The sequence below is a fragment of the Hemitrygon akajei genome, chromosome 14, assembly GCF_048418815.1.
Source record: "Hemitrygon akajei chromosome 14, sHemAka1.3, whole genome shotgun sequence".
NCBI classification, from domain to species: domain Eukaryota; kingdom Metazoa; phylum Chordata; class Chondrichthyes; order Myliobatiformes; family Dasyatidae; genus Hemitrygon; species Hemitrygon akajei.
In genome coordinates this window covers 103,854,609-103,871,884 of record NC_133137.1, presented here as the reverse complement: position 1 = coordinate 103,871,884, position 17,276 = coordinate 103,854,609, and the positions used below count along the sequence as shown (strand labels likewise).

Here is a 17,276-nt window from a genome sequence, read left to right as displayed (position 1 = left end):
GTATTCTGTAGTCCATATCCCAGCTACTGCTTGGAGGCCTGTATATAACTGCCATCTGCGTCTTTTTACCCTTGCAGTTTCTTAACTCACAAGGATCAACATCTTCCGATCTTATGTCACATCTTTCTAATGACTTGATGCTATTCTTTACCAGCAGATCCACGCTACCTTCCTATCCTCCTGATAAAATGTTTAACCTTGGACATTCAGCTCCTAACTACAATTATCCTTCAGCCACGATTCAGTGATGGCCACAGTATCATACACAACAATCTGTAAATGTGCAACAAGATCGTCCGCCTTATTTCTTAAGCTCCATGCATTGAGATATAACTCTTTGAGTACTGTACTATATTTGCTACCCTTTTTGATTCTGCATCCCTATTGCACTGATACTCACCTTGCAGGCTGCAGCTTTGACTGCCCTTTCTAACAGTCAGACTGCATGCTATTTTTGCTTTTTTACTATCTGCCCTATCCTGAGTCCCTTCACTCCGGTTCCCAAATTAACAGACCATGCCTGCATACAGCTGGGTAACAAGTAGCATTTATGCCATTTGCGAGTTACTGATTTTCTCCAGCAAGAGAGACTATTTATCTTTGATATTCATACTGCTGAATTACCCACATCCCACCTACGAGAATCTTCAATGGACCAATCACATAAATATCCTGCTTACAAGAGAAAATAAGAGGTGGATTTCCTGTAACAAGTAACCTGACGCCCCAAAGCTTTTCCACCATCTGGGAAGTGCATCAGGAATGACAAACGCTGGTGAAATGATGAAACAATGTACAGAGAGGAGGTCAACCACCTAGAGAGCTGGTGCAGTGACAACAACTTGATGCTTAATGTCACCAAAACCAAGGAGATGATTGTCGATTTCAGACAGTCTCAGCCTGAGCACACACCCCTCAGCATCAGCGGCTCCACAGTGGAGAGAGTGGAAAACATCAAATTCCTTAGGGTGCAGATCTCGGATAATCTCACCTGGTCCAGGAACACCACTGGGATTGTGAAATGAGCCCAGCAGAGATTGCACTTTCTGAGGAAGCTTAAACAAGCATCACTCCCCACTAACATCTTAACTACATTCTAGAGAGGCGTGGTTGAGAGTGTGCTGACCTTTTGCATCACAACCTGGTACTCCAGCTGCAGTGCTGCCGACAAAAAAGCCTTGCAGAGGTGGTTAGGGGAGCAGAGAAGGTTATCAGGGTCTCCCTACCTTCCGTCCAAGACCTCTTTCAGAGTCGATGCCTCCAGAAGACATGGTACATCATTAAAGACCCCTCACACCCTCTGCATGAACTGTTTGTTCTTCTGCCATCAGGTAAATGTTACAGGAGCATCAAAACTAAAACCACAAAGCTACTAAACAGCTTCCTCCCACAGGCAGTCAGACTGCTAAATAGCTGCTCTACCTGACTCTGCTTTGGACACTTTTAACTTGCACTGGACACTTATAACTTGATTTTACTGACATGTGGCTGTTGTGTTTTACTATTTATTGTTATGTTTATTATTTAGTGTTGCGTTTGTTATGCTATGATTGCACTGCTCCTGGGAAACGCTGTCTCATTCTGCCCTGCAGAGCTGATGTATGGTTAGAATGACAATAAAGTTTTTGAATCTTGAATCTTGGTAGGCTGCAGGGAAGCAAATATTGCCTTTATTGAAGCAGGGCCAGAGAACATCCTGGAAACTATGCTCTTCTGCTCTAGAAGTCTAAAATCTGTGGTAAGTATGTTCCTGGATAGGATTTGTCGTGGTTTTTCGTGCCTTACAAATGACCAGGAGACGCAGAAGATTCTTCAAGAAGGGTTAAACTTTAATTTGCAAATCAAAGCTGAGACAGTCATTGAGCTAGTCGCTGATTGCCCACCGATCCTCGGACACTGCAGCTTTTATAGCAATCTCTAGTTGCATTTTACACGTGCTGCACGTACATTGTGCATAGCAAATAATAAACTCAGAACCGAGCAATGTTCTAATCTACATTTCTTTAGTTCTTTAGATACCTCTCATTAACACACCATTGTCATCTTAAGACTGCAGTCTCCTACCAAATTGGGTACATGCATAGCAAATAGGAAACTCAGAACTGAGCAATGTTCTAATCTACATTTCTTTAGCTCTTTAGCTACCTCTACATTCCTAAGATTTCATTCTACTAAATTGAGTACATGCATAGCAAATAACTGACTTCATAGTTAAAGTTTATACTTTTATACTCCAGTAGATTCTGCAGGATTAGATATAAATGCATTTGGAAAGATGGCAATTGTTTAGGGGTGGTCCACATGGCTTTGTGCATGGGAAATCATGTCTTCAGAACTTGAGTTTTTTGATAATGTAACCAACAAAGGTGATGAAGAAAGGGTTGTAGATATGGTTTATATGTACTTTAGTAAGCCCTTTGATAAGATTCCACACGGCAGGCTGCTCTGAAAGGCTGGATTGCATGGAATCTAGGGCGAACTGGCTAATTGGATACACAACTGGCTTGATGGTAGGAGGCAAAGTGTTTTGGTAGAAGATTTTATTTGGACTTGTGGTGTGCTTCAGGGGCTGGTACTGGACCCATCACGGTTTGTCATCTGTATCAACAATTTGAATAAGAATGTACAGTGCGTGTTAGTAAGTTTGCAGATGACACCAAAGTACCGTAGATTCCGGACTACAGAGCGCACCTGATTAAAAGCCGCTGGCTCTAATTTTAGAAATAAAATCAATTTTTTACTTGTACAGGCCGCACCGGATTTTCGGCCGCAGGTGTCCCACGTTGTAATATGAGATATTTACACAGAAAGATATTACACGTGAGGATTTTTTAACTTTTAATTAAATCCATATGGTAACATAAACAAATACATATTGCAAATGCTTTTTATCGAACCGTGCCTGTAACGCAGCTACTTTTAAATATACGTTGCGTATACTTCTTTACTGAACAACATTCCAATATCTCCTAACGACTGGTAAAAAATATATATACTGCAGCCTACCAGGAAAAGTTATTGATCGCCTTTAACTTAAAAGCAGCGTTTTCGCTCCGCCGCTCGCCCCCCTCCTTCCCGTTTATCGCAAACCGGTATCCCACAAGACGCGGCGAAACCGGCTGTGACGTCATAGCATCCCGCGATGTAGTACAGAAAACAAATATAGTTAAAACAGTTCTAACTTTAACTAACATGAATTACTAAGCGAAAATATTATAAACTAAGTAACTGCCATAAAGGCAGCACAATGCTTTTCTTCGAGTGTTTTCCATGTTGATGAGGGTGAGTACAAATGACTGATTTACAATAATTTAATTGTGAAAGTGCGCTTGATTTATCGTACAATTTCATTGGACCTCTGTGAACTACTCATCAATTTTATTGGTCTACTGTTACGAGGCAAAATGTTTTTGGCGGCATGAAAAAAAACCATGTATTAGCCGCTCTGGATTAAAGGCCGCAGAGTTCAAAGCTGTTCAAAATGTGGGAAAAAAGTAGCGGCTTAAAATCTGGAATCTACGGTAGATGGTATAGAGAACGAAGAAGAATGACAAATTGATTTTAACTCAGATAAGTGCTAAATGTTGCAGTCTGGAAAGTCAGGTCCAGGTTTAACTTTCACAAGGCCCTAGAAGTGTAGTGGAACAGGAGCACAAGTACATGATTCACTGAAGTGGAGTCACAGGTAGACAGAGTGGTGAAAAAGGCTTTTGGCACGCTGAATTTAGTAAGTCAGGGTACTGAGTGTAGAAGTTGGGAGGTCCTGGTGCAGTTGCCAAGAATGCTGATGAAGCCACACTTGGAGTATTATGTTCTTATAGAAAAGATCTTATTAAACTGGAAAGAGTGCAGGAAAGATTTACAGGGATGCTACCAGGACATGAGGGACTGACATAGGAAGAAGTTGGACAGGCTAGGACTATATTCCTTAGCATGTAGGAGGCTGAGAAGTGATCTTATAGAGGTGAAGAAATCATAAGAGGTGTAGGTAGGGTGAATGCACCGTCTTTTTCCCAAAGTTAGGGAATCAAGGATGAGAGAATATATGCTTAAGTTGAAAAGAGAAAATTTTGATAGGATTTTGAGGGACATTTTCATAAAAAGGACATTATCTTTGTGGAATAAGCTGCTTGAGCAACTGGTTGAGATCCGAGGAAGGGTCTCAGCCTGAAATGTCAAGTGATCCGTTTTATTTGTTTTTTTTGTTCGGGAGGAGGGAGGAGAGATTCAGGGGTCGATGTACCTGATCTGTTTCGCTTGTTTTTTTTTGGGCGGGAGAGGGCTTTGGGGATCTATGAGCCTGAGCTGTTCTGTTCGGGAGGAGGGATTTGGGGGTCAATGTGCCTGATCTGTTTTACTTGATTTTTGTGCAGGATGGAGATTTGGGGGTTGATGTGCCTGTTCCATTTTTCTTCATTTTTTTGTGTGGGGAGAGGGGAATTGGAGGTTAATGATCGTGCTGCCTTTTCTTTCTTGGTTTCACAGCTACCTGGAGAATTGAAGAATTTCAGAGTTGTATATTTTGAAAATAAATCTTTGAACCTTTTATTTATTTCTCTCCGTAGATGCTGCCTGACCTGCCGTATTCCTTCAGCATTTTGTGTGTGTTGCTAAAGATTTCCAGCATCTGCAGAAACTTACTGGATGTCTAGGTACAATAGCAACTTGTAAAAGACAGTTGGATGGGTACATGGATTGGAGAGGTTTAGAAGGTTATGGACCAAGTGCTGGCAAATAGGACTAGCTTGGATGGGGCATTTTGGTTGACATGAACCAGTGGAGCTGAAGAGCCTAGTTCCATTCTCTATGACTCCCAAGGCTGCTGCTCCAACAACACCCAGGAATTTCAACACTCTCCATGACAAAACAGTTTGCTTTATTAGTACCCCATCCACCACAATGAAAGTTTATTAGCTGTAGCACTGGCAGAGTGGCTGCAGTGTGCACCATCTACAGAATTTTGTTACTCAGAAGGCACTGGATGAACTCAGCAAGTGAGCTAGCATCTATGGAGAGAAAAGGACAAGTCGACATTTTTTTGTGTTACGGTGAAAGGTCTCAACCCGAAATGGTCACTGTCGATTGCCCTCCGTTGATCCTGCTTGACCGGCTGAGTTCCTTCAGTGCCTTTCATGTTGTTCTCGATTAATTCCAGCATCAGCATTTCCTTGGGTCTCCAGTGCTGTTACTCATCTAAACTCTTTAATAGCACTTTACAAACCCCCAATCTCTGTCAGAGGAAAAAGAGTTTTCAGACAAATGGGAACAGCACCACTTGCCCGTCTCCCTACAGCCATACACCATAATGATCTGCATATATATCCCACTATTCCTTCATTGTCACTACATTGAAATCCTGGATCCCATCTCCTTATCTGTATTGTGGAAGTACCTTGACCAGAAAATATGCCCCTGTTGCATGCAGTAACTGATCAATAATTTCACAAGGTCATTTAGCCATAGGCACAAAGCAATTGCGTAATTCCTTTGCTTATTCTGCATTTTTCATTATAATTTCACCCAGCTCTGTTTGTAAATTCAGTCATGAGTTTAATCCCACATTTAAATCCCTCAAGGATGATTCAGCAATACGTGTCAGTTAATTTCCCTCTATCCTGCTACTGGTTTCAGTACTTTTCCAAACTTGGACCTTCAACATACTTATTGGTGCTTACAATTTAACAGAATTTTAACAAAAATAAAGGTCACGCTGCCATATAATCAAGTTAAAATTCTTCAAGAATCACTAGCTCATCATGTTGGAGAGGTTTGTGAGTTCCTGAGATTCTGAATGCAGTGCCATCTGGAGCTTAAGCCATTTGGCACTTTGGTCCTGGCGGGGTCATACGTGGCATAAGGTCAAGGGGGAGTTTCCAGACAAAGAGATCAGTTACAGAGCTAGTAGAAGATGATGACCATGTAAATACTTATGTCAGGATGCTGCTTATTGACTGCAGCTCAGCATTTAACATCATCATTCCAACAGTCCTGATCGATAAGTTACAGACCTGGGCCTCTGTACCTCCCTCTGCAAATGGATCCTCAACTTCCTAACCGGAAGGCCACAATCTGTGCGGATTGGAACTGTGCATCTCCACCTCGCTAACAATCAACACTGGTGCACCACAGGGCTGTGTGCTTAGCCCACTGCTGTACTCTCTCTACACCCATGACTGTGTGGCTAGGCGTAACTCAAATGCCATTTATAAATTTGTTGATGATTCAATCATTGTTGGTAGAATTTCAGATGGTGACAATAGGGCATACCGAGCAAGATATACCAATTAGTTGAGTGGTGTCGCAACAAAAAACTTGTACTCAATGTCAGCAAGATCAAAGAGCTGATTGTGGACTCAGGAAGGGTAAGTTAAAAAACACAACCAATCACAGAGGGATCAGCAGTGAAGTGAGTAAGCAACTTCAAGTTCCTGGCTGTCAATATCTCTGAGGATCTAACCTGGATATAACATATGATGCAGCTATGTAGAAGGTAAGACAGTGGCTATATTTAATTCAGAGTTTGAGAAGGTTCAGTTTGTCAATCAAAACACTTGCGAACTTCCACACACATATCGTGGAGAGCATTCTGACTGGCTGCATCACCGTCTGGTTTGGGGCAGGGGGTACTGCACAATATCGAATTAAGTTGCAGAAACTTGTAAAATTAGTCAGCTCCATGTTTGGTATTAGCCACCGTAGTATCCAAAACATCTTCAACGAGTGGTGCCTTAGGAAGGCGACAGCCATCATTAAAGATCCCCAGCACCCAGGACATGCCCTCTTTCCACTGTTACCATTGGGAAGGAGGTACAGAAGCCTGGAGGCAAACAATCAGCAATTCACCTCTGCCATCTGATTTCTAAATGGACATTGAACCCATGAATACTACCTCACTGCTTTTTGATTTGTTTTTTGCACTACTTATTTTAACTTAACTATTTAGTAAACATATATACTTAAAGTAACTCAGTGTTTTTTGTTCTCTATATTTATCAGGTATTGCTGCCACAAAGCCAACACATTTACCAGTAATATCAAACCTGATTCTGATTACATGCCACTGGACTCTGACCCCAATCTGCCAGAGATTGGACGGTGGCAGCCTGTGTATCAACCTCCCCAAGTTTAACAAAGTCACACACGGGTGTTCTTCATTAAGGGAATCCACACAAACATCCTAGCTTAAGTCCCGTGGAGACAGGATTATGAGGTCTGTACCACTTAGCTTTGCCCACACTCACCATAATATGTGGATCCCAGATCAGCCACCTGAAAACCCACCAATAGACAACCCATAGGAGAGCACCATACTCAACCTGAGTAATTGCACTAGGACCACAAGTTGAAATTAACCATACCTTCTATAATACATTAACTTTTAGAAATCTTCCTTTAAAATCAATCACTAAAGTCCATTCACAAGACCATAAGACATAGGAGCAGAATGAGGCCAATTAACCCATTGAGTCTGCTCTGCCATTTCATCATGGCTGATCCCAGTTTCCATTCAAACCCATACACCTGTCCTCTCACATATCCCTTGATGCCCTGACCAATCAGGAATCTATGAACTTCCACTTTGAGTATACCCACGGACGTTCCTCCACTTCAGTCTGTGGCCAGAGCATTCCACAGATTCATCACTCTTTGGCTAAAAAAATTCCTCCTTACTTCTGTCGTAAAAGGTTGCCCCCATATTTTGAGGCTGTACTCTCTAGTTCTGGATATCTCCACCAGAGGAAACATCCTCTCCACATCCACCCCATCTAGCCCTTTCAACATTCAATAGGTTTCAGTGAGATTGCTCACATACTTCTAAATTCCAGTCAGTATAGGCCCAAAGCTGCCAAATGCTCCTCATATGTTAACCCCTTCATTCCCAGAATCATCTTTGTGAACTTCACCTGGACTGTCTCTGATGACAATACATCCTGTCTGAAATAAGGGGCCCAAAACTGTAGACAATACTCCAAATGTAGCCTGACTATGTTCTTACAGTGTTTCAGCATTATCTCCTTGCTTTTATATTCTACTTCCCTTGAAATAAATAGCAATACTGCATTTGCCTTTACCACAAACTCAATCTGTAAATTAAACTTCTAAGAGTCTTGCACAAGGACTCCCAAGTCCCTTTCTACCTCTGATGTTTGAATTTTCTCCCCACTTAGATAATAGTCTGCACTACCATTCCTTTTACCAAAATGGATTATCATATATTTCCCAACACTATATTCCACCTACCACTTTTTTGTCAATTCTTCCAATTTGTCTAAATCCTGCTGCAATCGCAGTACTTCCTCAGCACTACCTACCCCTCCAGCTATCTTCATATCGTGCACAGACTTTGCCACAAAGCCATCAATTCCAAAGGGTATGGGGTGAAAGCAGGGGAGTGGGGATGACTGGATAAAGTGGATCAACCCATGATTGACTGGCAGAGCAGACTCGATGGGCTGAATGGCCTACTTCTGCTCCTAAATCTTATGGTCTTATTATCTAAATCATTGACAAACAATGTGAAAAGTGATGGTCCCAATAATGACCCCTGAGGAACACCACTAGTCACTGGCAGGCAACCAGAAAAGTTCCTCTTTATTCTCACTCACTACCTCCTGCCTGTCAGCCATTCCTCTATCCATGCCAGTATCTTCCCTGTAACACCGTAGGACTTTATCCTGTTAAGCAGCGTCATGTGGGACACCTTTTCAAATGCATTCCAAATATTTAAGTAAATGACATCAACTGCCTCTCCTACTTATTACTTCCTCAGAGAATTCTAACAGATTTGTCAGGCAAGACTTCCCTTTACAGAAACCATGCTGACTTTAACTTATCATTAGTCTCCAAGTATCCTGAAACCTCGTCCTCAATAATGGACTCCAACACTTTCTCAGCCACTGAGGTTAGGCTTACTGGTCTATAATTTCCTCTCTTTTGTCTTACCCCCTTCTTAAAGAGTGGAGTGGCATTTGCAATTTTCTGGTCCTCTGGGACCATAACAAAATCAAGTGATTCTTAGAAGATCATGGCCAATGCCTCCATTATTTCTTTGAGAACCTCTCTCAGGACTCTGGGATGTAGTCCATCTGGTCCAGGTGACTTATCCATCTTAAGATCTTTCTGTTTGCCTCATACTTTTTCTTTTGTAATAGCAATAGCACTCCTATTCCCTGACACTCACGGACCTCTGGCACACTGCTAGTGTCTTCCGCAGTAAAGACTGAAGCAAAGTACTTATTAAGTACATCTGCATTTCTTTGAACCCCATTACTACCTCATCAGCATCATTTCCCAGTGGTCCAATAACAACTCTTGCCTTCTATATGACAGTGGTGGTGTAGGGGAACAGGTTAGGTCTGTTGTCTAGAAAGAAGCAGAAAGCTTTAAAGTCCTCCTGATGTGTGATGGAGGTGTATAGGGACTGGACATTCATGGTAAAAAGGAGACGTTCGGGGCCAGGGAAGTTGAAGTCATTGAAAGGATTCAGAATGTGTGAAATGTCGCGGATGGAGGGAGGAGAGGACTGAACCCAGGGGCTTTAAACAGAGACAAGGTATGCAGATATAAGTTCAGCAGGACAGAAATAAGCAGAAACAATAGGTCTACTTGAGAGGCAGGTTTGTGAATCTTGGGTAGAAGGTAGAAACGGGGAGGTGTGGAGTAAGGGAACTATCAGGCAGATGCCAGTGGATGGGAGATCACCAGAGTTAATAAGGTCAATGGATGAAAGAGTACAGAGAAAATTAACAAGGATTTTCTGGTCTAGAGGACCTGGTTATAAGTAAAGATTGAATATGTTAATTCTATATTCTTTAGAATGTAGAAGGTTAAGAGGAGATTTGATATTGGTATACAAAATTATGAGGCATATAGATAGGGTAAATGCAAGCAGGCTTTTTCCACTGAGGTTGGGTGGGACTGCAACTAGAGGTCATGGGTTAAGGGTGAAAGGTGAGAAGTTTAACAGGAACATGAAGGAAAGCTTCTTCATTCAATGGGCCATGAGAGTGTGGAGTGAGGTGCCAGCACAAGTGGTCCATGCAAGCTTGATTTCAATGTTTAAGAGAAGTTTGGATGAGTACATGGATAGTAGGGGTGTGGAGGGCTACAGTCCTGGTGTAGGTTGACGGGAGTAGGCAGCTTAAATGGTTTTGGCATGAACTAGATGGGCCAAAGGGACAGTTTCTGTTCTATACTTCTCCATGACCTTTTAGAATGCTGGAGTTTAGAACCATATCATTCTGAAATATTGTCACAATGTCCAATCCTACAATGTTCAATCCTACCGATGAGTGACCAGAATTTGCCAGCACCAGGCGGCATAATGTGAGCAACTGAAATCTTCACCAAATTTCTCAGGAAAAGACTTAGGAATTCCGCACAAGTTCAGCTGGTATAATTGTTGGGACCAAGTAATGGTTGAAGGGCAGGAGGGTGGATAGTTGGTGGTTGGGTAATAGTCATTAAGACCAGAGAGCGAGATGTTTCTGCAGTTTGGTAGTAACCCTGCTTAATTACATCATCTTCTGAGCATTATGGGGATGCTCACAACATTTGCAGAATGCAAATTCAAGCAAATGCTGGTCTGACCACTGTCAAAGAAAGTTCCTATGGACCTGGCCCCGAAACAGACCATATGACTGAAGGCCAATTTCTACCCTCCTCTCTTATATAAAGCATGCTGAACTGCCTTGCTGATCCATTTAACAATTATAAAATAAATTTATTTATAAAATACTATGAAAAAGAAACAAACACATCCTCACAATTTGCTACTGCCCTGAATTTCTGCTGTTCAGAGTCCTCATTCTTAGGCTGTCCATTGAATTTCGATGGTGGCTGAGGCCTGGGCAAGGTTGTATGCTGCAAGTCTCCCCTCTCCACGCCACTGATGTTATCCAAGGGAAGGGCATTAGGACCCATACAGCTTGGCACCGGTATTGTCGCAGAGCGATGTGTGAGGTTGAATGCCTTGCTCAAGGACACAACAAGCTAACTCAGCTAAGGCTCGAACTAGCAACCTTCAGATTATTAGACCAATGCCTTATCCACTTGGCCACTAATTAAACTAAGCAGTAGCAGTTTTGCACACACTTGTTCTATCCTCAAACAATTGAATAATATTCGGGCTGTATACGCAAATTATTGAACAGAATTAAATGGTGTGATTTAAGTTCCTAAAGCTGAGTTTCACAATATTCACTTGTTTGAACAAAAGTGATTGAATGGCTATAGTAGATGCTTGTCTGTTAGGTCTTGCCTTTATTCAAAATATATACAAAGGGTGCAACTTTCTATTTAGAAACATAGAAAACCTACAGCACAATACAGGCCCTTCTGCCCACAAAGCTGTGCCGAACATGTACTTACTTTAGAAATTACTTTGGGTTACCCATTGCTCTCTACTTTTCTAAGCTCATTATACCTATCCAGGAGCCTCTTAAAAGGCCCTATTGTATCCGCCTCCACCACCGTCGCCAGCAGCCTATTCCACATACCTACCACTCTGCGTAAAAACTTAACCCTGACTTCTCCTCTGTACCTACTTCTAAGCATCCTAAAACTGTGTCCTCTCGTGTTAGCTATTTCAGCCCTGGGGAAAAGCCTCTGACTATCCACGCGATCAATGCCTCTCATCGTTCTTATACACCTCCATCAGGTCACCTCTCATCCTCCGTCACTCCAAGGAGTCAAGGCCAAGTTCACCCAACCTATTCTCATAAGACATGCTCGCCAATCCAGGCAACATCCTTGTAAATCTCCTCTGCACTCTTTCTATATTTGTTAAAGCCCCTTCAAACACAAATAATAAAACTATCAAGTAAGACATAGCAATTAAGTAAATGTTGAAATGCAGGTGATAACCATAACAAAATCATAAAAATATTTCAGAATCTCACCATTAGTGGTACAAAGATAACTCTAATCATTCAACACTCAAGCTTAAATTTGTTGAAAACGAGTTGTCTCTCAACAAGATGTGAATACGAGCCAAGCATCAGAGCTCAGCCAAATTTGTTGGTTGATGGAAGACAATAAGGTAAAGAGACATCATCATCGCAATTTCATCGGGTGACATTGTCAAAGCCTAACTGAGCCTCACGGAAATGTATTCAGCTTGTGGTGTAAGAACATCTGTATCTTCTTCTTTTTCCTCTTGCTGTACAGAGAATGCTTCTTCTTTGGCATGTCAACTGAACTCTTGCAGGAATGAATGCAGTGTGGAGGAGTGTGCAGCAGGTGACCCCATTCTTGATTTACTAGCTGCTGCATATTGAAGGACTTCACTGGCCAACTTCAGCATTCCGTCCAGGAGTTGCCGCTGCCCAGACTGGACTTCAGGTCCTAATTTAGGTGTGACTGACTCAGGAATACAAAATCAGAAGGCATTTGGGAATCAAAATAATCTCCCACTTACATATCAGCCTTCGTCACTGTCTCTGGATCAAATTTTGGGACACCTTAGCTCATAGATAAGGAAGCCAAACCAGCTGCTCTGCTTCCCACTTTATAACACTCACTACCTTGATTAAAGTATCTTCTACAAGTGCCTGCTTATGCTTATAATTGAAGAACCCAATCCTTTTAAAAACTGAAATTGTACAGATTTGGGTGCTTAAATCTGTTATTGTAGGCAATTGAATTAAGCCTTCAAAATCTCAATTTTATTTGTCTTTGCTTTACTATGCTTTCGTACTCTGACCATGTTTGGTATTGAGACTATTTCACAACACTTTAACAATATATTTATTTGGAAGCATTCCTGAGCTTTTGATTTATTTCCAGCTCACTCTGCTGCCTGCTAAGTGTAGAACCGTCAGAATTATTGCTTTTATTTTTAAGCAGTATTTCATGAATTGTCAATATATTTTAAATGCATTTTCAAACAAAGATTAAAAACACTGCTTTTCATCACTTCTTTCTGATATATACATAAAAACAAGATGATGGCACATTAGAAAACCAATCTGCTTAACTGTGGGCAGTGGTAATTTTACCTTTGTTTTGTTGAAAGAACTGTGACTTTTAATATAACTTCAAAAGCAAAGTCTATACCACATGCAAATTTATCACAATTAGTTTCTCTTTCTGCTAAGTTCAATGTTGTAATGTGTCCCAATGCAGATGCATGAAGAATCTCATGTACAATATTGAAATTTCCTGACACCAGTGAAGGGATAATAAAATTTAGCAGAGGAAGCCAATCATTTATGCCTAATTAAGAGAGTCATAGAAGCACAGAAACAGGTTGTTCCTCCATCTAGTTCGTGCTGAACTATTATTTTGCCTACTGCCATCGATTTGCACCTGGACCATAGCCCTCCATACCCCTCCCATCCATCTAAATTTCTCTTAAATGTTGAAATCGAACCCATATCCAACCACTTCCGCCCACAATTTGTACAACACACTCACCACCCTCTGAGATGCACACGACCTCAGTGGAAAAAGCCTTCTGACATTTACCCCAGCATAAAGTAAAGAACTAAGACATTGGATGCTAAATTTAGGAGCCCACAAAAGCAGATAAAAATTTTAAAATTCTAGCATATATAAAGCAGTGGCCGATTGGCAGGAGGCAAAGAGTGTGAATAAAGGGAGCCTTTTCTGGTTGGCTGCCAGTGATTAGTGGTGCTCCACAGGGGTCTGTGTTGGGACCGATTCTTTTTACACTACATGTCAATGATGGAATTGAAGGCTTTGTTGCAGATGATATGAAGGTAGGTGGAGGGTCAGGTAGTTTTGAGGAAGTAGAGAGGCTCTAGAAGGAGTTAGATGGACTAGGAGAATGGACAAAGAAATGGAAGGTGGAATACAGTGTCAGGAAGTGTATGGTCATGCACTTTGATAGAAGAAATTAAAGAGTTGACTATTTTCTAAATGGGGAGAATGTAGAAGCAAGGACGTAAAGTTGAGACTTTATAAAGCACTGCTGAGGCCTCACTTGGAGTATTGTGGCCAGGTTCAGTCCCCTTATCTTGGAAAGGATTGCTGAAACTGGAGAGGGTTCAAAAGAGGTTCACGAAAATGATTCCAGGATTGAATAGATTGTCATATGAAGAGTGTTTGATGTCTCTGGGCCTGTATTCACTAGAAATCAGAAGAATGAGGGGTGACCTAACTAAAACCTATCAAATGGTGAAATGCCTTAACAGAGTGGGTGTGCAGAGGATGTTTCCTCTGGTGGGAGAGTTTAAGACCAGAGAACACAGCCTCAGCAAAGAGGGGTGTCCTTTTAGAATGGAGATGAGGAAGAGGTTCTTTAGCCAGGGAGTGGTGTATCTGTGGAATTCTTTGCCACAGGCAGCTGTGGATGCCAAGTCTTTATGTACATTTAAGGCAGAAGTTGATAGATTCTTGATTGGTCATGGCATGAAAGGATATGAGGAGAAGTCAAGAGATGGGACTGAGAGGAAAATTGGATCAGCTATGATGAAATATCAGAGCAGACTCAATGGGCCAAATGGCCTAATTCTGCTCCTATATTTTATGGTCTTATTGCAGGAGATGCTGGGAGAGTCAGGGATTTAGACCAACCAGTTTGTGAACTGATCTTAGTGGCATCATTTATTATTGTTCACACTGATTTTGTCATTTAAAGCAGGGTAATGTAAATCTACTCAGCTGTCCTGGACAACCATTGACTGTGTATAACCTAGGAAACCAGAACTTGGTTCCATAGTGGCATGGTAGTGCAGTGGTTAGCACAACGCTTAACAGTTCAGCTGACTTGGGTTCAATTCCCACCGCTGTCCATAAGGATTTTGTACGTTCTCTCTGTGACCGCGTGGGTTTCCTCTGGGTGCTCCGGTTTCGTCCCACAGTCCAAAGACGTACCAGTTGGTAGGTTAATGGGTGATTGTAAATTGTCCAGTGGATTGGAGGGTTTCTGGGTGGTGGGGCTCGAAGGGCCAGAAGGGCTTGTTCCCCACTGGATCTCAATAAATATATAAAAACTCCGGTTGCCATTTTGATTCAGCACCCTCTCACCCAAAGGATAACCTCAACAACTCACTTCCCGTGCAGGCACTACACCTATTCAAGTAGCCTATGACTGCAACAGGTTGCTGACACAAATCACATTAATGGGACCCCAATATTCTGAGGGGTCAGCACAGCTTAATCTAATGTTCGGCTGCATCTCTGAAAGTGGAGGCACTTTTTGGGGTGTTGTAAAGCTTGGTCTCGTATGTTCGACACTGAAGTTGGCACTATACGGGGAGAGCACACTCAGGTTTCCAGACTGTTCACAGGGGTTTATTATCATTGACATACCTTGTGAAATTTGCTGTTTCATGGCAGCAGCACAGCGCAAAACATCAAAATTACTATAAATTATAAAAATAAATTAATAAACAGTGCAAAAGGGGAATAGCAAAGTACAGTTCATGAGTTCTCAGACCTTTGGGGAATCTGTTGGTGGAGAAGTCACTTTGGGTAGATGGGGCTCGTCAGCCGGGGCTGGCAGCTCATCAAGGAGAAGGAAAGGTCTGATCTCAAACCTCCTCTGCCTTGCAGCTGCACCCACTCATGGGGAAGGCTTCGGGAATAAACCCAGAGGGAAATGCCTGGGGCTGGTGTCCCTACATTGGGTTCGATGCTGACTGGCAACTCCTGCGATGCAGCTGGTGCCAAACTGTATCGGTCTCTGCTGTTCCTTTGGATTCATCAGACATGCGGAGAGGGACCGCTTGCTCTCCATATCGCACTGCCCAGGCTTGCTTATCTAGTCAGCTGGGACGCAACATCCACGGTCGATCCTGACCAACAGGCCTCTCTCCTCCATCTGTTTTAATGCATTTCCATCCATTTGTTCGGCCATGTTAAAAAGGAATGCTTCCTGTTTTAAAAATAGGGTATAAAGCCAACAGCATTGTAGAGGGAAATGACAACTGGCCAAAACTTATATGTAAGGAAATCCAAAATTGAGATATCACCGTGAAACCTGTGAGTAGATCATGAGGCAGCCAACGCCTCCTTCCAGTTTTAGGGCTTTTCAGATGTATGAAGCAGATGGGAGGGAAATTGCACTGTTTTCCTTTGCGAGGGATGATAAAGCATGTACAACTTGGCTGAACTGATTTGCTTCAGAAAACAAATCAAACTACTGATGCAAAGAGAGAAATGCTGGAAGAATTCAGCCAGTTAAGCAATACTTGTGAAGAGGGAAACAGGGTAATGTTTTGGGCCAGAGACCTTTTCAATGAAAATGCTGACTGGGGAAAATGTTCTTCCAGCATTTTGATGGCACTGGGAGTTCCATTGCTCAATTTCATGTGCCTGATTATGTCCCATTCTCCTTTCTCATTCATCCAGTCTAGCCATTCCCTTTACTCCCTTCGCCTTTCTGGGAGATAATACAGGTGCTTAATTACATCGCTTTAAGACAGTATGTTTTACTAGTTGCTAATAAAGGATCAAATACATTTCTTCGACTTTGTGGAACATCATTCCTAGAGCGATTGGAGGGCGCATCATACAAAGATAACAACACGTGCTAGTTCGCCAGTGGCAGCAATTGGTTTGTTAGAATTGGTCGCTGCAGCTAAGTTCAGCTGTTTACTCTGAGCTTTGCGTGAGCAAGGAATTTCATTACACTCTGGTACATATGACAAAAAAATTAATCTAAATTCGAAAGCACAATGTGAGTCCTATAACAAAATTCATTCTGTCACCTTTGTGCAAACAATTATCATAGCAATTATTGACCACGTCAGTAATAACAACAGAACGAAAAGGAATAAAACTGAGTGGAAATAATTGTATTCAAAATGCTGCTCCAGTGAAGACCTTTTCAAACTACTTCCATAAACAGTGAACTCCCCAGCTGCCTTTATAGGGGAAGGTAGTTGCATCGTCATAGTTACTGGACTGCAAGTAATGTTGGTTGTATCAGTCTCTGGTTGTCTTTTCTGGGGAAATAGATAACTTTGCATGACATTCTGTGGAAGGTGTGAATTTCTCCAAATGAAAAATGATGCATGTACAATTTAGCCCACAAACTGGTAGGCAGGAAGTCCTGAATCCTGAACGTTATTTGGTGGATTTAAATGTTATTTTTTTAAATTATCATACTGCATTGACACGTGCAAGAGATTATCCTGCAAGTTTGTTTAATGTAAGTTACTTGCATAGCCACACCAAAAGCTCCTCTGTTACTTTCAATCTATATTTTGTGAAAAAGATCAAAATCACAGTCAACAAATTGAACAGCAATCATATATACCCACCCCTTTTGCATAAAAGCAGGTGGTCAAGTAATAGCTGCAACTTCT

General features: G+C 41.9%; 1 protein-coding gene across 9 annotated transcripts in view; it reads left to right on the top strand.

The window, feature by feature from the left end:
- The window catches only part of LOC140738878 (immunoglobulin lambda-1 light chain-like), a 37,898-nt gene that overhangs the window by 2,095 nt on the left and 18,527 nt on the right, over positions 1-17,276 (top strand). For 3 of the 9 annotated variants that reach the window (XM_073066868.1, XM_073066865.1, XM_073066864.1), the window contains one exon: positions 4,566-4,652. The exons of 4 other annotated variants lie outside the window; for them this stretch is intronic. The gene's annotated coding sequence lies outside the window, so the exon portion shown is untranslated. Of the gene's footprint in view, positions 1-1,338; positions 1,739-4,565; positions 4,653-13,319; positions 15,949-17,276 lie in introns of those variants that run through there. 2 more of the 9 variants (XM_073066866.1, XM_073066869.1) reach the window with 2 other exon arrangements.